Source organism: Bombina bombina, chromosome 2, assembly GCF_027579735.1.
Source record: "Bombina bombina isolate aBomBom1 chromosome 2, aBomBom1.pri, whole genome shotgun sequence".
Lineage (NCBI taxonomy): Eukaryota > Metazoa > Chordata > Amphibia > Anura > Bombinatoridae > Bombina > Bombina bombina.
Window position 1 is genome coordinate 796,632,865 of NC_069500.1, and position 18,697 is coordinate 796,651,561.

General features: G+C 40.8%; 1 protein-coding gene across 1 annotated transcript in view; it reads right to left on the reverse strand.

Annotated features, from left to right (window-relative positions):
* The window catches only part of LOC128649620 (gastrula zinc finger protein XlCGF57.1), a 119,758-nt gene that overhangs the window by 78,521 nt on the left and 22,540 nt on the right, over window positions 1–18,697 (reverse strand). Inside the window, exon 2 of the mRNA XM_053702983.1 lies at window positions 10,933–11,032. The gene's annotated coding sequence lies outside the window, so the exon portion shown is untranslated. The remainder of the gene's footprint in view (window positions 1–10,932; window positions 11,033–18,697) is intronic.

Here is an 18,697-nt window from a genome sequence, read left to right on the forward strand (position 1 = left end):
CTCCTTGAGCAATAAGCGGAGGTGATCAAGCTTAAATTTAAAGGCCGTCATATCAGAATCTGTCTGATGGAGCGTCTTTCCTGAATCAGAAATCTCTCCCTCAGATAACAAATCCCTTACCCCTACTTCAGAACATTGTGAGGGTATATCGGATACGGCTACTAAAGCATCAGACGGCTCAGCATTTGTTCTTAACCCAGAGCTGTCACGCTTTCCTTGTAAACCAGGCAGTTTAGAGAAAACCTCTGTGAGGGTTTTATTCATAACTATGGCCATGTCTTGTAAAGTAAATGAATTTGACGCATTAGAGGTACTTGGCGTCACTTGTGCGGGCGTTACTGGTTGTGACACTTGGGGAGAGCTAGATGCTAAACCCTCATTTCCTTTTAACTGAGAATCATCTATTGCAATATTTTTAAGTGCTAAAATATGCTCTTTATAATTTATAGACATATTAGTGCAAGTGGGACACATTCTAAGAGGGGGTTCCACAATGGCTTCTGAACACATAGAACAAGGATTTTCCTTGGTGTCAGACATGTTAAACAGGCTAGTAATGAAACAAACAAGCTTGGAAAACACTTTAATCAAAGAAAATAACACTTTAAACAAAAACGGTACTGTGCCTTTAAGAGAAAAAAAAGCTGTACAAACTCTGCAAAACAGTGTAAAAAAGCAGTAAACAAAACAAAATTTTTACAGTAGCATCATAAATCCTTAGTAACTTTGCACCACTACGTAAATAAATAATTAACCCCTTAATGTAAAAACCGGATTGAAAAAACTTCAAAACCAGTAAAATAACGTCCAGCACCTTGCCACAGTTCTGCTGTGGCGCCTACCTGCCCTTTAGGAACGATTTGTGGGGAAAAAAACCCTCTTTACAGCCCTCAAATACAGCAGGAGTCTCTGGAGAAGTAGTTGGATGCTTCTGAGGTAAATAAACTGTAAATAGGCCCCTCCCACCTCACTCGATGTTATGGGGCCTAAAAGAAACACCACAGAGTGTTACTTAAACTAGCCATGTGGGTTAATAACCATTAAACAAGCCACAAAGACCCCTTAAAGTCCCTCAAAAAACGTTTTATTTGTAATTAAACCAAAACGTTTTTTCCTATTAGTGTCACCAGTAACTATGAGCCCTTTATGCAAGCTTGGATTCCTCTTTTACTGAATACAGCTTACCTTTCCCTCATGTGGACATTGCCAGTCTTTTCTAGAAATAACACAGTCTGTCTAGAAAATAATAGACGACTGAACATACCTTAATGCAGTTTAGCCTGCAAACTGTTCCCCCAACTGAAGTTTTCCTGTACTCTTCAGCCCTTGTGAGAACAGCAGTGGATCTTAGTTACAAAATGCTAAGATCATCATCCTCCTTGCAGAAATCTTCATCCCTTTTCTGCCAGAGAGTAAATAGTACACACCGGTACCATTTAAAATAACAAACTTTTGCTTGAGAAAATAAAAACTAACATTTTTGTCACCACACTCCCTTTGCCATTCCTAGCAGTTAAGCAGGCAGAGAGAATGACTGGGGGGTGGAGCTAAGGGAGGAGCTATATGGACAGCTATGCTGTGGGTGCTCTCTCTGCCACTTCCTGTAGGGAAGGAGAATATCCCATAAGTATGGATGAATCCGTGGACTTGATACATCTTACAAGAGAAAAACATAATTTATGCTTACCTGATAAATTCCTTTCTTCTGTAGTGTGATCAGTCCACGGGTCATCATTACTTCTGGGATATTACTCCTCCCCAACAGGAAGTGCAAGAGGATTCACCCAGCAGAGCTGCATATATCTCCTCCCCTCTACGTCACTCCCAGTCATTCGACCAAGGACCAACGAGAAAGGAAAAGCCAAGGGTGAAGTGGTGACTGGAGTATAAATTAAAAAATATTTACCTGCCTTAAAAACAGGGCGGGCCGTGGACTGATCACACTACAGAAGAAAGGAATTTATCAGGTAAGCATAAATTATGTTTTCTTCTGTTAAGTGTGATCAGTCCACGGGTCATCATTACTTCTGGGATACCAATACCAAAGCAAAAGTACACGGATGACGGGAGGGATAGGCAGGCTCTTTATACAGAAGGAACCACTGCCTGAAGAACCTTTCTCCCAAAAATAGCCTCCGATGAAGCAAAAGTGTCAAATTTGTAAAATTTGGAAAAAGTATGAAGCGAAGACCAAGTTGCAGCCTTGCAAATCTGTTCAACAGAGGCCTCATTCTTGAAGGCCCAAGTGGAAGCCACAGCTCTAGTAGAATGAGCTGTAATTCTTTCAGGAGGCTGCTGTCCAGCAGTCTCATAAGCTAAACGAATTATGCTACGAAGCCAAAAAGAAAGAGAGGTAGCGGAAGCTTTTTGACCTCTCCTCTGCCCAGAGTAAATGACAAACAGAGAAGACGTTTGTCGAAATTCCTTAGTTGCCTGTAAGTAAAATTTTAGAGCACGGACTACATCCAGGTTGTGCAGTAGACGTTCCTTCTTTGAAGAAGGATTTGGGCATAAAGAAGGAACAACAATCTCTTGATTGATATTCCTGTTAGTAACTACCTTAGGTAAGAACCCAGGTTTAGTACGCAGGACTACCTTATCCGAATGAAAAATCAAATAAGGAGAATCACAATGTAAGGCTGATAATTCAGAGACTCTTCGAGCCGAGGAAATAGCCATTAAAAATAGAACTTTCCAAGATAACAACTTTATATCAATGGAATGAAGGGGTTCAAACGGAACGCCCTGTAAAACATTAAGAACAAGGTTTAAACTCCATGGTGGAGCAACAGTTTTAAACACAGGCTTAATCCTGGTCAAAGCCTGACAAAAAGCCTGGACGTCAGGAACTTCTGACAGACGTTTGTGTAACAGAATGGACAGAGCTGAGATCTGTCCCTTTAATGAACTAGCAGATAAACCCTTTTCTAAACCTTCTTGTAGAAAAGACAATATCCTAGGAATCCTAACCTTACTCCAAGAGTAACCTTTGGATTCACACCAATATAGGTATTTACGCCATATCTTATGGTAAATCTTTCTGGTAACAGGTTTCCTAGCCTGTATTAAGGTATCAATAACTGACTCAGAAAACCCACGTCTTGATAAAATCAAGCGTTCAATTTCCAAGCAGTCAGCTTCAGAGAAGTTAGATTTTGATGTTTGAAGGGACCTTGTATCAGAAGGTCCTGCTTCAGAGGTAGAGACCAAGGTGGACAGGATGACATGTCCACCAGGTCTGCATACCAAGTCCTGCGTGGCCACGCAGGTGCTATTAGAATCACTGATGCTCTCTCTTGTTTGATTCTGGCAATCAATCGAGGAAGCAACGGGAAGGGTGGAAACACGTAAGCCATCCTGAAGTCCCAAGGTGCTGTCAGAGCATCTATCAGGACTGCTCCTGGATCCCTGGATCTGGACCCGTAACGAGGAAGCTTGGCGTTCTGTCGAGACGCCATGAGATCTATCTCTGGTTTGCCCCAACGTCGCAGTATTTGGGCAAAGACCTCCGGATGAAGTTCCCACTCCCCCGGATGAAAAGTCTGACGACTTAAGAAATCCGCCTCCCAGTTCTCCACTCCCGGGATGTGGATTGCTGACAGGTGGCAAGAGTGAGACTCTGCCCAGAGAATTATCTTTGATACTTCCATCATAGCTAGGGAGCTTCTTGTCCCTCCCTGATGGTTGATGTAAGCAACAGTCGTGATGTTGTCCGACTGAAACCTGATGAACCCCCGAGTTGTCAACTGGGGCCAAGCCAGGAGGGCATTGAGAACTGCTCTCAATTCCAGAATGTTTATTGGCAGGAGACTCTCCTCCTGACTCCATTGTCCCTGAGCCTTCAGAGAATTCCAGACGGCACCCCAACCTAGAAGGCTGGCGTCTGTTGTTACAATTGTCCAGTCTGGTCTGCTGAATGGCATCCCCCTGGACAGATGTGGCCGAGAAAGCCACCATAGAAGAGAATTTCTGGTCTCTTGATCCAGATTCAGAGAAGGGGATAAGTCTGAGTAATCCCCATTCCACTGACTTAGCATGCACAGTTGCAGTGGTCTGAGGTGTAAGCGTGCAAAGGGTACTATGTCCATTGCCGCTACCATTAAGCCGATTACCTCCATGCATTGAGCCACTGACGGGTGTTGAATGGAATGTAGGGTGCGGCAAGCACTTTGAAGTCTTGTTAGCCTGTCCTCTGTCAGGTAAATCTTCATTTCTACAGAATCTATAAGAGTCCCCAGGAAGGGAACTCTTGTGAGTGGAACGAGTGAACTTTTCTTTTCGTTCACCTTCCATCCATGTGACCTTAGAAATGCCAGCACTAACTCTGTATGAGACTTGGCAGTTTGAAAGCTTGAAGCTTGTATCAGAATGTCGTCTAGGTATGGAGCTACCGAGATTCCCCGCGGTCTTAGTACCGCCAGAAGAGCACCCAGAACCTTTGTGAAGATTCTTGGAGCTGTAGCCAATCCGAATGGAAGAGCCACAAACTGGTAATGCCTGTCTAGGAAGGCAAACCTTAGGTACCGATAATGATCTTTGTGAATCGGTATGTGAAGGTAAGCATCTTTTAAATCTACAGTGGTCATGAACTGACCCTCTTGGATCATAGGTAAAATTGTCCGAATAGTCTCCATCTTGAACGATGGAACTCTTAGGAATTTGTTTAGGATCTTTAAGTCCAGGATTGGTCTGAAAGTTCCCTCTTTTTTGGGAACCACAAACAGATTTGAGTAAAACCCCTGTCCCTGTTCCGATCGTGGAACTGGATGGATTACTCCCATTAACAAGAGCTCTTGTACGCAGCGTAGAAACGCCTCTTTCTTTGTCTGGATTGTTGACAATCTTGACAGATGAAATCTCTCTCTTGGAGGAGAGTATTTGAAGTCCAGAAGGTATCCCTGAGATATTATCTCTAGCGCCCAGGGATCCTGGACATCTCTTGCCCAAGCCTGGGCGAAGAGAGAAAGTCTGCCCCCCACTAGATCCGATCCCGGATCGGGGGCCCTCAATTCATGCTGTTTTAGGGGCAGCAGCAGGTTTCCTGGCCTGCTTGCCCTTGTTAAAAAGGAAATGTAAACTGGCACTACACACATATGCTAAGTAAGGAAAAGAATCTGTGAAACAGATTCCGGTGCTGTCCCTTAAATTAATATTAACAGGAGAGAGACAGAAAAGACAGGGGCTTAAATAGCACTCATCCTTACTAATTATTCGATATAAAATTAATATACTTTAATATTAGAAGTTAAAAATAGGGTAGTACATCCCTAATAAATCCTAAACCCACTACCATAGATACAAAAAGCAAAAACAAACACCAAACCGACAGTCACTTTTCTGTTTCCTGGCCGATAACAGGAGACGTCGGCATCAGGTGGCTGAAGTGACTGTACAGTATTGGAGTAAAGTAATTAAAACAAACGCGTTTCGGCTAATATATAGCCTTTATCAATGCTATACTTTACAGTGTCAAATCGTTTAAGCCGAAGCTCAAGCGTGTATGGCCTTATATACTGGTCTATAGCTTCACAAACCGCCAATCCAAAGTGTCAAGAGGGAAACGCATACGTATTGTCCAATTGTATTGTGCGGCCAGAAAACACCCTCCGTTTTGACTACTGTGTATGGCTAAGGAGTGTTACTTCCGCTATAATCTACACGCTCATTGGATGACTAAAAAGACCTATCACATGTGCCTGATTCTATGGTACCAATGTTGCGATCATAATGTCCTGTCAGGGAAACAAAAATATGCTTTTAAACACGATCGGTTATTTATAAAGCATCACTATGTGACACAACTGTATCATGTGGATGAATTAATAACGATCGTGATAAGCATAACAGTACACTGATGCGGACGTCTTAAAAACAACCAAATTACATCAGGATCCAACTGAACACACTATAAGTTTGTCATATACAGGAACATACCAATTATAGTTATTTATATATTACTGGAGTATCCTATATCGTAAAAAGTGCGACTTAGTATTATATTAATAAATTACAATTGGATTTCAGGTTAGATGGTAAGTATTAAGACTATGATCATATGTCTGAGCAGCAGTGTCAGTATGTAACATTAAAGCTTTTTTATAATTGACATTTTTCCACTAAGAACACAGTATCATTCCTACTTTTAACAGTAATGCAGATAATTGTGTACATCCCTTTATACTCGTATCCATATAAGTAGTATTAATGAATTTACGACCAGCCCTTGTTCCAGGACTGGTTAGGTTTCCAGCCTTGTCTGTAGCGAGCAACAGCTCCTTCCTGTTTTGGTGCAGAGGAAGTTGATGCTGCTCCTGCTTTGAAATTACGAAAGGAACGAAAATTAGACTGTCTAGCCTTAACTTTGGCTTTGTCCTGAGGCAGGGCATGGCCTTTACCTCCTGTAATGTCAGCGATAATCTCTTTCAACCCGGGCCCGAATAAGGTCTGCCCTTTGAAAGGTATATTAAGCAATTTAGACTTAGAAGTAACATCAGCTGACCAGGATTTTAGCCACAGCGCCCTGCGTGCCTGAATGGCGAATCCTGAATTCTTCGCCGTAAGTTTAGTAAGATGTACTACGGCCTCCGAAATGAATGAATTAGCTAGTTTAAGGACTCGAAGCCTGTCCGTAATGTCGTCCAGAGTAGCTGAACCAATGTTCTCATCCAGAGACTCAATCCAGAATGCCGCTGCAGCCGTGATCGGCGCAATGCATGCAAGGGGTTGCAATATAAAACCTTGTTGAACAAACATTTTCTTAAGGTAACCCTCTAACTTTTTATCCATTGGATCTGAAAAAGCACAGCTATCCTCCACCGGGATAGTGGTACGCTTAGCTAAGGTAGAAACTGCTCCCTCCACCTTAGGGACCGTTTGCCATAAGTCCCTTGTGGTGGCGTCTATTGGAAACATTTTTCTAAATATCGGAGGGGGTGAGAACGGCACACCGGGTCTATCCCACTCCTTAGTAACAATTTCAGTAAGTCTCTTAGGTATAGGAAAAACCTCAGTACTCGTCGGTACCGCAAAATATTTATCCAACCTACACATTTTCTCTGGTATTGCAACTGTGTTACAATCATTCAGAGCCGCTAAAACCTCCCCTAGTAATACACGGAGGTTTTCCAGTTTAAATTTAAAATTTGAAATATCTGAATCCAGTCTGTTTGGATCAGAACCGTCACCCACAGAATGAAGTTCTCCGTCCTCATGTTCTGCCACCTGTGACGCAGTGTCTGACATGGCCCTAATATTATCAGCGCACTCTGTTCTCACCCCAGAGTGATCACGCTTACCTCTTAGTTCTGGTAATTTAGCCAAAACCTCAGTCATAACAGTAGCCATATCCTGTAATGTGATTTGTAATGGCCGCCCAGATGTACTCGGCGCTACAATATCACGCACCTCCCTCTGAGCGGGAGATGTAGGTACTGACACGTGAGGCGAGTTAGTCGGCATAACTCTCCCCTCGTTGTTTGGTGAAATTTGTTCAATTTGTACAGATTGACTTTTATTTAAAGTAGCATCAATACAGTTAGTACATAAATTTCTATTGGGCTCCACTTTGGCATTGCAACAAATGACACAGGTATCATCCTCTGAATCAGACATGTTTAACACACTAGCAAATAAACTTGCAACTTGGAAATACAATTCAATTAGAATAATATTAAAACGTACTGTGCCTTTAAGAAGCACAGAAGATCTATGACAGTTGAAAATTAATAAATTGAAACAGTTATAGCCTCAATCCTTGTAAACAACACAACTTTAGCAAAGGTTTAATCCCATTAGCAAAGATAACAAATTCTGAAAGCAGGAAACAAATTACAGAATAAACGTTTTTTATCTCAGTCAAACTACAATTCTCACAGCTCTGCTGAGAGAAATTACCTCCCTCAAAATAAGTTTTGAAGACCCCTGAGCTCTGTAGAGATGAACCGGATCATGCAGGGAATACAATGAGTTGCTGACTGAAATATTTGATGCGTAGTAAAAGCGCCAAAAAACGGCCCCTCCCCCTCACACACAGCAGTGAGGGAGAACAGAAACTATCAGAAAACAGATTAAGCAACTGCCAAGTGGAAAAATAGTGCCCAAACATTTATTCACTCAGTACCTCAGTAAATGAAAACGATTTTACATTCCAGCAAAAACGTTAAACATAATCTCTAGTTATTAAACAGCTTTATGTATTTCTTACAGTGTAATTCTAGTGAAGTACCATTCCCCAGAATACTGAAGTGTAAAGTATACATACATGACATTATATCGGTATGGCAGGATTTTCTCATCAATTCCATTATCAGAAAATAAAAACTGCTACATACCTCTATGCAGATTCATCTGCCCGCTGTCCCCTGATCTGAAGTTTACCTCTCCTCAGATGGCCGAGAAACAGCAATATGATCTTAACTACTCCGGCTAAAATCATAACAAAAACTCTGGTAGATTCTTCTTCAAACTCTGCCAGAGAGATAATAACACACTCCGGTGCTATTTTAAAATAACAAACTCTTGATTGAAGATAAAAACTAAGTATAATCACCATAGTCCTCTCACACATCCTATCTAGTCGTTGGGTGCAAGAGAATGACTGGGAGTGACGTAGAGGGGAGGAGCTATATGCAGCTCTGCTGGGTGAATCCTCTTGCACTTCCTGTTGGGGAGGAGTAATATCCCAGAAGTAATGATGACCCGTGGACTGATCACACTTAACAGAAGAAAATCCTCTTAATCATGAGCCTGCTGCTTAAAAGGACTGGACCTCTAGTATGTGCTAAAGCCAAACACAGTACATTTAAATAGACAATACCTAAATTTGAACTTTTTTTGTAAAAGTGCCTAAAAATGTATATAGTGTTAAATAGTGGCTAAGACTAATGTCCCCAGGCTATGTGAAACGTGTTAGGTGACTCCTATCAAATGATGTGAATATCAGCACTTCATGTTTCCCCTCACTCCTTCTTGGAGGGAAAAAAATTGTGGAAGGGATTAAGGTCTATTATGTTGGGTGTTTTGCCTCCTCTTTGCATACTGGAGTTTAATCCCACACAATACAATACAATAAATGTTATAATAAAGAAATAAAGGATATACTCCTAATGGTAAACCAATTAATCTATATGACTGTGAGGCTTTTGTAAAGGGACACTAAACACATTTCATGCACCTCCCTCTGATCATGGGTGCCGCCATTATGGAACCTAGGTTACACTGTATGTATCTGAAGGAAAGTTGCTGCACAAGTGCAAACATGTCAGCACTGGAAGATAGTGAAAGATAGATTTAAACATGGTGGCACCTATGACTAAAGGGACACTAGAAATAACCTCAATACCATGAATATAAAATATATTTATAGGACCCCATTTATGAAACTGCAAATGCAGCTTTTGGGTCAGAGGGTTTCAGGGTTGCATGAACGAGTCTGAACCGCTAGTTTAGTAACTGGGATCTTCAGACGTAGCTATTTTGCCTCTCAGCCACCTAAGTTGTCATGGAGTTAAATCATCCCGATCAGATCCGGATTGACATTAGCACACGAGTAGGGGGTGGCTTGTGCAATGTTAAATGTGTGCCGCAAAGCCGGGAAGACAAGTTCCAGGGATCGAACCTTGTCCCCCTGACTTTTAATAAAATGAAGCTCTTAGTATTTCATATCCCTTTAATGCTGCTTATGGCAACCTGTTATTTAACCCAGAAGGACTGCACACTACTCTGTTTCAGTGGTGCAGGAGGTACGGAATGTAATAGGGTGTACTGACTAAAGACTAATATCTTACAAAAATGCTGGCATCAGATGGGTGGTCAGCTGAGGCTCTAAACTTGCACCTATAGGGGTTAAAATACAAGGTTACCTTTTATTTTAAGAGTTCTTGTGAGGATTGTCTATACTTTGCACTGCTATGGCTTAAAGTGAAGGTAAACTTTGATGAATGAAAGCCCGGTTTTTAAAAATACTATTAAAAACAGGGGCACTTTTATTCATCAAAGTTTAGAAAGCAGCCGTTTTGTTTAAAACCTTACCTTTCTTCTTTTCACAGCCGGAGCAGCTTCCCCCACCCGGAGATCCTCTCTTCACACGTCAGCAATGACTAATCCGGCTTCCTCCAATCATGGAATGGCCTCAGGCAATGATTCCCCTGAGGTAAAGCCGTGATTGGAGGAAGCCGGATTAGTCATTGCCGACGTGTGAAGAGAGGATCTCCGTGCGGGGGAAGCTGCTCTGGCTGTGAAGAGAAGAAAGGTAAGATTTTAAACAAACCGGCTGCTTTCTAAACTTTGATGAATGAAAGTGCCCCTGTTTTTAATAGTATTCTTAAAAACTGGGCTTTCATTTATCAAAGTTTACCTTCACTTTAAATGCAGTGCAGATAGACAATACATTTACTATCCCTTTTCTGAGTTGCATGGTTACATTTCAGAAACAAGCAATGTTAAAGGGACAAGAAACCCACATTTTTTTCTTTCATGATTCACATGCAATTTTAGACAACTTTCCAATTTACTTATATTATCTAATTTGTTGTGTTCTCTTGGTATTATTTGTTAAAAATACACAGGTAAGCTTAGGAGCTGCTGATTGGTGGCTGCACATACATGCCTCATGTTATTGTCTCACCCATGTGCACTGCTGTTTCTTCAACAAAGGATACCAAGAGAATGAAGCAAATTAGATAATAAGAGTACTTTAAAATTATATTCTCTACCTGAATCATGAAAGAAAAAATTTGGGTTTCATGTACCTTGAACTCGGGAGCTACCTCTTTGGGATATGTTCCAGTTAAGTAGTTTTAAAACAGCTTTGTAGAAGGTAAGTATTGAAAAAAAGTCTCTGCTTGTCTTTTGGTGAGGAGGCACTGAACATATGAATGTATTATTGCCTCTGGTTATAATGCAAAATAGTGGGAGTGAGAGGAGTCAGTTTACCTTTTGTGGTCGAGGTTAGATGTATTCATCCTGGTGAACTGTGAATTTTCTGTACTTGTTTAAACATGAAGCTTTGCATCATTATGCAGAATCCAATGTGCTATAAGAAAATTATAATGATAAAAATGAATATGCTTAGTCAATTAAAGGGAAAATAGTTTGGATCGCTGAATACCAGTGAAAACAAAATCATGCATTTGGCTACTATGCTAAATATCTAACATTTTTCAGTGTCTAATGCCTTTTTTCATGTGCAGTAGTTATACTTTATCTTCTAGGTGTGTTCTTCTATTTTACCTTCCAGCCTCTATAAAATACAACTGCACCTAAGTGCTTTATCTTTCCCCCCAAAAAACTAAGGCCTAGATTTGGAGTTCGGCGGTAAAAGGGCTGTTAACGCTCCGCGGGTTTTTTTCTGGCCGCACCATAAAATTAACTCTGGTATCGAGAGTTCAAACAAATGCTGCGTTAGGCTCCAAAAAAGGAGCGTAGAGCATATTTACCGCAAATGCAACTCTCGATACCAGAGTTGCTTACGGACGCGGCCGGCATCAAAAACGTGCTCGTGCACGATTCTCCCATAGGAAACAATGGGGCAGTTTGAGCTGAAAAAAAACCTAACACCTGCAAAAAAGCAGCGTTCAGCTCTTAACGCAGCCCCATTGTTTCCTATGGGGAAACACTTCCTACGTCTGCACCTAACACTCTAACATGTACCCCGAGTCTAAACACCCCTAACCTTACACTTATTAACCCCTAATCTGCCGCCCCCGCTATCGCTGACCCCTGCATTACACTTTTAACCCCTAATCTGCCGCTCCGTAAACCGCCGCCACCTACGTTATCCCTATGTACCCCTAATCTGCTGCCCTAACATCGCCGACCCCTATGTTATATTTATTAACCCCTAATCTGCCCCCCACAACGTCGCCGACACCTGCCTACACTTATTAACCCCTAATCTGCCGAGCGGACCTGAGCGCTACTATAATAAAGTTATTAACCCCTAATCCGCCTCACTAACCCTATCATAAATAGTATTAACCCCTAATCTGCCCTCCCTAACATCGCCGACACCTACCTTCAATTATTAACCCCTAATCTGCCGACCGGAGCTCACCGCTATTCTAATAAATGTATTAACCCCTAAAGCTAAGTCTAACCCTAACACTAACACCCCCCTAAGTTAAATATAATTTTTATCTAACGAAATAAATTAACTCTTATTAAATAAATGATTCCTATTTAAAGCTAAATACTTACCTGTAAAATAAATCCTAATATAGCTACAATATAAATTATAATTATATTATAGCTATTTTAGGATTAATATTTATTTTACAGGCAACTTTGTAATTATTTTAACCAGGTACAATAGCTATTAAATAGTTAAGAACTATTTAATAGTTACCTAGTTAAAATAATAACAAATTTACCTGTAAAATAAATCCTAACCTAAGATATAATTAAACCTAACACTACCCTATCAATAAAATAATTAAATAAACTACCTACAATTACCTACAATTAACCTAACACTACACTATCAATAAATTAATTAAACACAATTGCTACAAATAAATACAATTAAATAAACTATCTAAAGTACAAAAAATAAAAAATAACTAAGTTACAGAAAATAATAAAATATTTACAAACATAAGAAAAATATTACAACAATTTTAAACTAATTACACCTACTCTAAGCCCCCTAATAAAATAACAAAGCCCCCCAAAATAAAAAATTCCCTACCCTATTCTAAATTAAAAAAGTTACAAGCTCTTTTACCTTACCAGCCCTGAACAGGGCCCTTTGCGGGGCATGCCCCAAGAATTTCAGCTCTTTTGCCTGTAAAAAAAAACATACAATACCCCCCCCCCAACATTACAACCCACCACCCACATACCCCTAATCTAACCCAAACCCCCCTTAAATAAACCTAACACTAATCCCCTGAAGATCTTCCTACCTTGTCTTCACCATACCAGGTTCACCGATCCGTCCTGGCTCCAAGATCTTCATCCAACCCAAGCGGGGGCTAGACATCCACTGAAGAAGTCCAGAAGAGGGTCCAAAGTCTTCCTCCTATCCGGCAAGAAGAGGACATCCGGACCGGCAAACATCTTCTCCAAGCGGCATCTTCTATCTTCTTCCATCCGATGACGACCGGCTCCATCTTGAAGACCTCCAGCGCGGATCCATCCTCTTCTTCCGACGACTAGACGACGAATGACGGTTCCTTTAAGGGACGTCATCCAAGATGGCGTCCCTCGAATTCCGATTGGCTGATAGGATTCTATCAGCCAATCGGAATTAAGGTAGGAATTTTCTGATTGGCTGATGGAATCAGCCAATCAGAATATAGTTCAATCCGATTGGCTGATCCAATCAGCCAATCAGATTGAGCTCGCATTCTATTGGCTGATCGGAACAGCCAATAGAATGCGAGCTCAATCTGATTGGCTGATTGTGTGTGTGTTGTAGGAGTGTGACTTGTGTGTGTGTTGTAGGAGAGTGTGTGTGATGTGGGTTTAATGAGTGTGGTGTGTGTTGTATGAGTGTGTGGTGTGATTGTTGTATGAGAGTGTTGTGGTGTGTGTGTTGTAAGAGTGTGTGTGTTGTATGAGGGTGTGTGGTGTGTGTGTTGTATGAGAGTGTGTGGTGTGTGTGTTGTATGAGAGTGTGTGGTGTGTGTGTGTTGTAAGAGTGTGTGTGTGTGGTGTCTGTGTGGTGTGTGTGGTGTCTGTGTGGTGTGTGTGTGTGGTGTATGAGGGTGTGTGGTGTGTGTGCGTGTGTTGTATGAGAGTGTGTGGTGTGTGTGTGTGTTGTATGAGGGTGTGTGGTGTGTGTGTTGTATTAGGGTGTGTGGTGTGTGTGTTGTATGAGGGTGTTGTGGCGTGTGTGTTGTAAGAGTGTGTGTGTGGTGTCTGTGTGGTGTGTGTGTGTGTTGTATGAGGGTGTGTGGTGTGTATGTTGTATGAGAGTGTGTGGCGTGATTGTTGTATGAGAGTGTGTGTGTAACGTTTATAATACTTTCAAGTTTGACTGCAATCAGGAATAAAGTATGCACACATTTTAGTCACTTTGCCAAAAATTGCAGCTATCTTGTTGTATGTTACTTAAAAAAAATTCAGACTAAGCCTAAAAATAGGGTTGTGAAAGTATGTGATATCATGGCACTGGGTCTTGGGAGAAAAAGTTTGAAGAACCCTGCTCTAATTTATTAGAGCATGTGATTTTAAGACTATTAACCCTGAACTACTGTTTATAACCCCTGCAAAGGATTTAAACATAGATTATAAGTACAGCTCGGGACCCACAGAGCACTGCTGGTCCAAAGTTGAAAACGCAGCTGATCAGCAGCACTAGTTGCACAACTCAGACATTAAACAAGCATTGATGATTGGGTCAGCAGTGCTCTGTGAGCCCTGAGCGGTACTTCTACCCTGTGTTTTAACACTTTGCGGGGGGGGTTAAACAAACAATAATGCAGGGTTGATGATCTTAAAAAGGACAGTCAACACCAAAATTTTTGTTGTTTAAAAAGATAGATAATCCCTTTATTACCCATTCCCCAGGTTTGCATAACCAACACATTTATAATAATACACGTTTTACCTCTGTAATAACCTTGTATCTAAGCCTCTGCTTAGCTAATTTTGTACCTCTCTTAAAAAAGAGTGTGCATTGCCTCGAGCAGGGGAGAAGCCTACGTGCAAGGTACATGGGGCCCCATCCGATATGCAGCGTCGCCCGCAAAAGCCGGCGACGCCGGTTTTTGCGCGGGTTTGGTATCCTATATACAGCGCCGCATATAATTCACCCGTCGGACGTAGTTTTTTTACCCATAGACTAACATAGAAAAGCCGCGCAATTTGGTATCCAATATCCAGCGCAAGGCCTTTCAAATGCGGAAAATGGAGAAAACTTACTCCATTTTCACCTCGCCATAAAATGCAGCCGTAGCAGGCCTTGCGCTGAGTATGGGAGCACCGTAACTCCCTAAAATGCCTGCAAAAAAAAAACTAACACCTAACGCATGCGCAATGTCTATCTACCTGTCAACCGCAATCCCCCACCGCAATACCTAATAAACTGTATTAACCCCTAAACCGCCGCTCCCGGAACCCACCGCCACCTACATTATATGTATTAACCCCTAAACCGCCGCTCCTGGACCACGCCGCACCTAAATAAAGTGTTTAACCCCTAAACCGCCGCTCCTACATTAAATTTATTAACCCCTAATCTGACCCCCCTACACCGCCGCCACCTACATTAAATATATTACCCCCTAAACCTAAGTCTAACCCTAACACCCCCCTAACTTAATTATTATTTAAATAAATCTAAATAATATTAATATTATTAACTAAATTATTCCTATTTAAAACTAAATACTTACCTATAAAATAAACCCTAAGATAGCTACAATATAATTAATAATTACATTGTAGCTATTTTAGGGTTTATATTTATTTTACAGGCAACTTTGTATTTATTTTAACTAGGTACAATAGCTATTAAATAGTTAATAACTATTTAATAGCTACCTAGTTAAAATAATTACAAAATTATCTGTAAAATAAATCCTAACCTAAGTTACAAATACACCTAACACTACACTATCAATAAATTTATTAAATAAATTAACTACAATTATCTAAAATAAAATACAATTAAATAAACTAAACTATAGTACAAACACTAAATTACAAAAAATAAAAAATATTACAAGAAGTTTAAACTAATTACACCTAATCTAAGCCCCCTAATAAAATAAAAAAGCCTCCCAAAATAATAAAATTCCCTATCCTAAACTAAATTACAAATAGCCCTTAAAAGGGCCTTTTGCGGGGCATTGCCCAAAAGTAATTAGCTCTTTTACCTGTAACAAAAAAAAGAACAATCCCCCCCAACATTACAACCCACCACCCACACACCCCTACTCTAAAACCCACGTGATCCCCCCTTAAAAAAAACTAACACTACCCCATTGAAGATCACCCTACCTTGAGCCGTCTTCATCCGATGGGCCAGAAGAGGACATCCAGACCGGCAGAAGTCTTCATTATATCCGGGCAGAAGAGGACATCCGGACCGGCAGACGTCTTCATCCAAGGAATATTAAAGGAATATTCATTTGTCGTTAGTCCGTCGGCCTAGAAGGATGTTCCGTGCCGGAGGTCTTCAAGATGGAGCCGTTCCTCGTCGGATGGATGAAGATAGAAGATGCAGCTTGGATTAAGACGTCTGCCGGTCCGGATGTCCTCTTCTGCCCGGATATAATGAAGACTTCTGCCGGTCTGGATGTCCTCTTCTGGCCCATCGGATGAAGACTTCGGCCCGGCTGGGTGAAGACGGCTCAAGGTAGGGTGATCTTCAATGGGGTAGTGTTAGGTTTTTTTAAGGGGGGGGATCAGGTGGGTTTTAGAGTAGGGGTGTGTGGGTGGTGGGTTGTAATGTTGGGGGGGGGATTGTTCTTTTTTTTACAGGTAAAAGAGCTAATTACTTTGGGGCAATGCCCCGCAAAAGGCCCTTTTAAGGGCTATTTGTAATTTAGTTTAGGATAGGGAATTTTATTATTTTGGGAGGCTTTTTTATTTTATTAGGGGGCTTAGATTAGGTGTAATTAGTTTAAACTTCTTGTAATATTTTTTTATTTTTTGTAATTCAGTGTTTGTACTATAGTTTAGTTTATTTAATTGTACTTTATTTTAGATAATTGTAGTTCATTTATTTAATAAATTTATTGATAGTGTAGTGTTAGGTGTATTTGTAACTTAGGTTAGGATTTATTTTACAGATAATTTTGTAATTATTTTAACTAGGTAGCTATTAAATAGTTGTTAACTATTTAATAGCTATTGTACCTAGTTAAAATAAATACAAAGTTGCCTGTAAAATAAATATAAACCCTAAAATAGCTACAATGTAATTATTAAATCTATCAGCCAATCGGAATTTGAGGGACGCCATCTTGGATGATGTCATTTAAAGGAATATTCATTTGTCGTTAGTCCGTCGACCTAGAAGGATGTTCCGCGCCGGAGGTCTTCAAGATGGAGCCGTTCCTCGTCGGATGGATGAAGATAGAAGATGCCGCTTGGATGAAGACGTCTGCCGGTCCGGATGTCCTCTTCTGGCCCATCGGATGAAGACTTCGGCCCGGCTGGGTGAAGACGGCTCAAGGTAGGGTGATCTTCAATGGGGTAGTGTTAGGTTTTTTTAAGGGGGATTGGGTGGGTTTTAGAGTAGGGGTGTGTGGGTGGTGGGTTGTAATGTTGGGGGTGGGTTGTAATGTTGGGGGGGGTTGTTCTTTTTTTTTACAGGTAAAAGAGCCGATTACTTTGGGGATCTTCAATGGGGTAGTGTTAGGTTTTTTTAAGGGGGATTGGGTGGGTTTTAGAGTAGGGGTGTGTGGGTGGTGGGTTGTAATGTTGGGGGTGGGTTGTAATGTTGGGGGGGTTGTTCTTTTTTTTTACAGGTAAAAGAGCCGATTACTTTGGGGCAATGCCCCGCAAAAGGCCCTTTTAAGGGCTATTTGTAATTTAGTTTAGGATAGGGCATTTTATTATTTTGGGGGGCTTTTTTATTTTATTAGGGGGCTTAGATTAGGTGTAATTAGTTTAAACTTCTTGTAATATTTTTTTTTTTTGTAATTTAGTGTTTGGTTTTTTTGTACTATAGTTTAGTTTATTTAATTGTATTTTATTTTAGATAATTGTAGTTAATTTATTTAATTAATTTATTGATAGTGTAGTGTTAGGTGTATTTGTAACTTAGGTTAGGATTTATTTTACAGGTAATTTTGTAATTATTTTAACTAGGTAGCTATTAAATATGTATGCTTAACAGATAAATTCCTTTCTTTCCTGGCAGGGAGAGTCCACAACTTCATTCCTTACTGTTGGGAAATACAACACCTGGCCACCAAGAGGAGGCAAAGACACCCCAGACAAAGGCTTAAAAATCCCTCCCCTTCCCCTATTCTCCCAATCATTCGGCCGAGGGAACAAGGAAAAGTAGGAGAAACATCAGGGTATAAAGGTGCCAGAAGAAAGTATAAAAAGCGAGCCTCGAAAACAAAGAATAACTAACGGGAGGGGTCGTGGACTCTCCCTGCCAGGAAAGAAAGGAATTTATCTGTTAAGCATTAATTTTGTTTTCTTTCCATAAGGCAGGGAGAGTCCATGACTTCATTCCTTACTGTTGGGAAAACTATACCCAAGCTCCAGAGGACACTGAAGGAATAACGGGACGGAACAAAAAAGAGGCTGTTGTCCCGCTGTCTTGTAAGCTAGGGGGATGACACTCCTCAACCAGAAAGACAAAGAAGACGTAATGGCCTTCTGACCCATACGTTTACCTGCAAAGATGACAAACAAAGATGAAGATTGTCTGAACTCCTTAGTAGCCTGAAAGTAAAAATTTCAAGGCACAAACTACATCTAGATTGTATAGCAAATGTTCCTTCACTGAGGAAGGATCAACAATCTCTTGATAAATGTTCCGATTTGACACCACCTTAGGAAAGAAACCTAACTTAGTATGTAAAACCACCTTATCGGCATTAAAAACAATTTAAGGGGGATCACACTGCAAGGCAGAAATCTCCAAGACCCTGCGAGCAGAGGCAATAGCCAACAGAAACAGAACCTTCCAGGATAACAGTTTAATGCCAACAGTATGGATTGGCTCAAACTGAGTCTGCTGCAACACACGAAGAACAAGGTTGAGACTCTAAGGCAGAGACACCCTGCT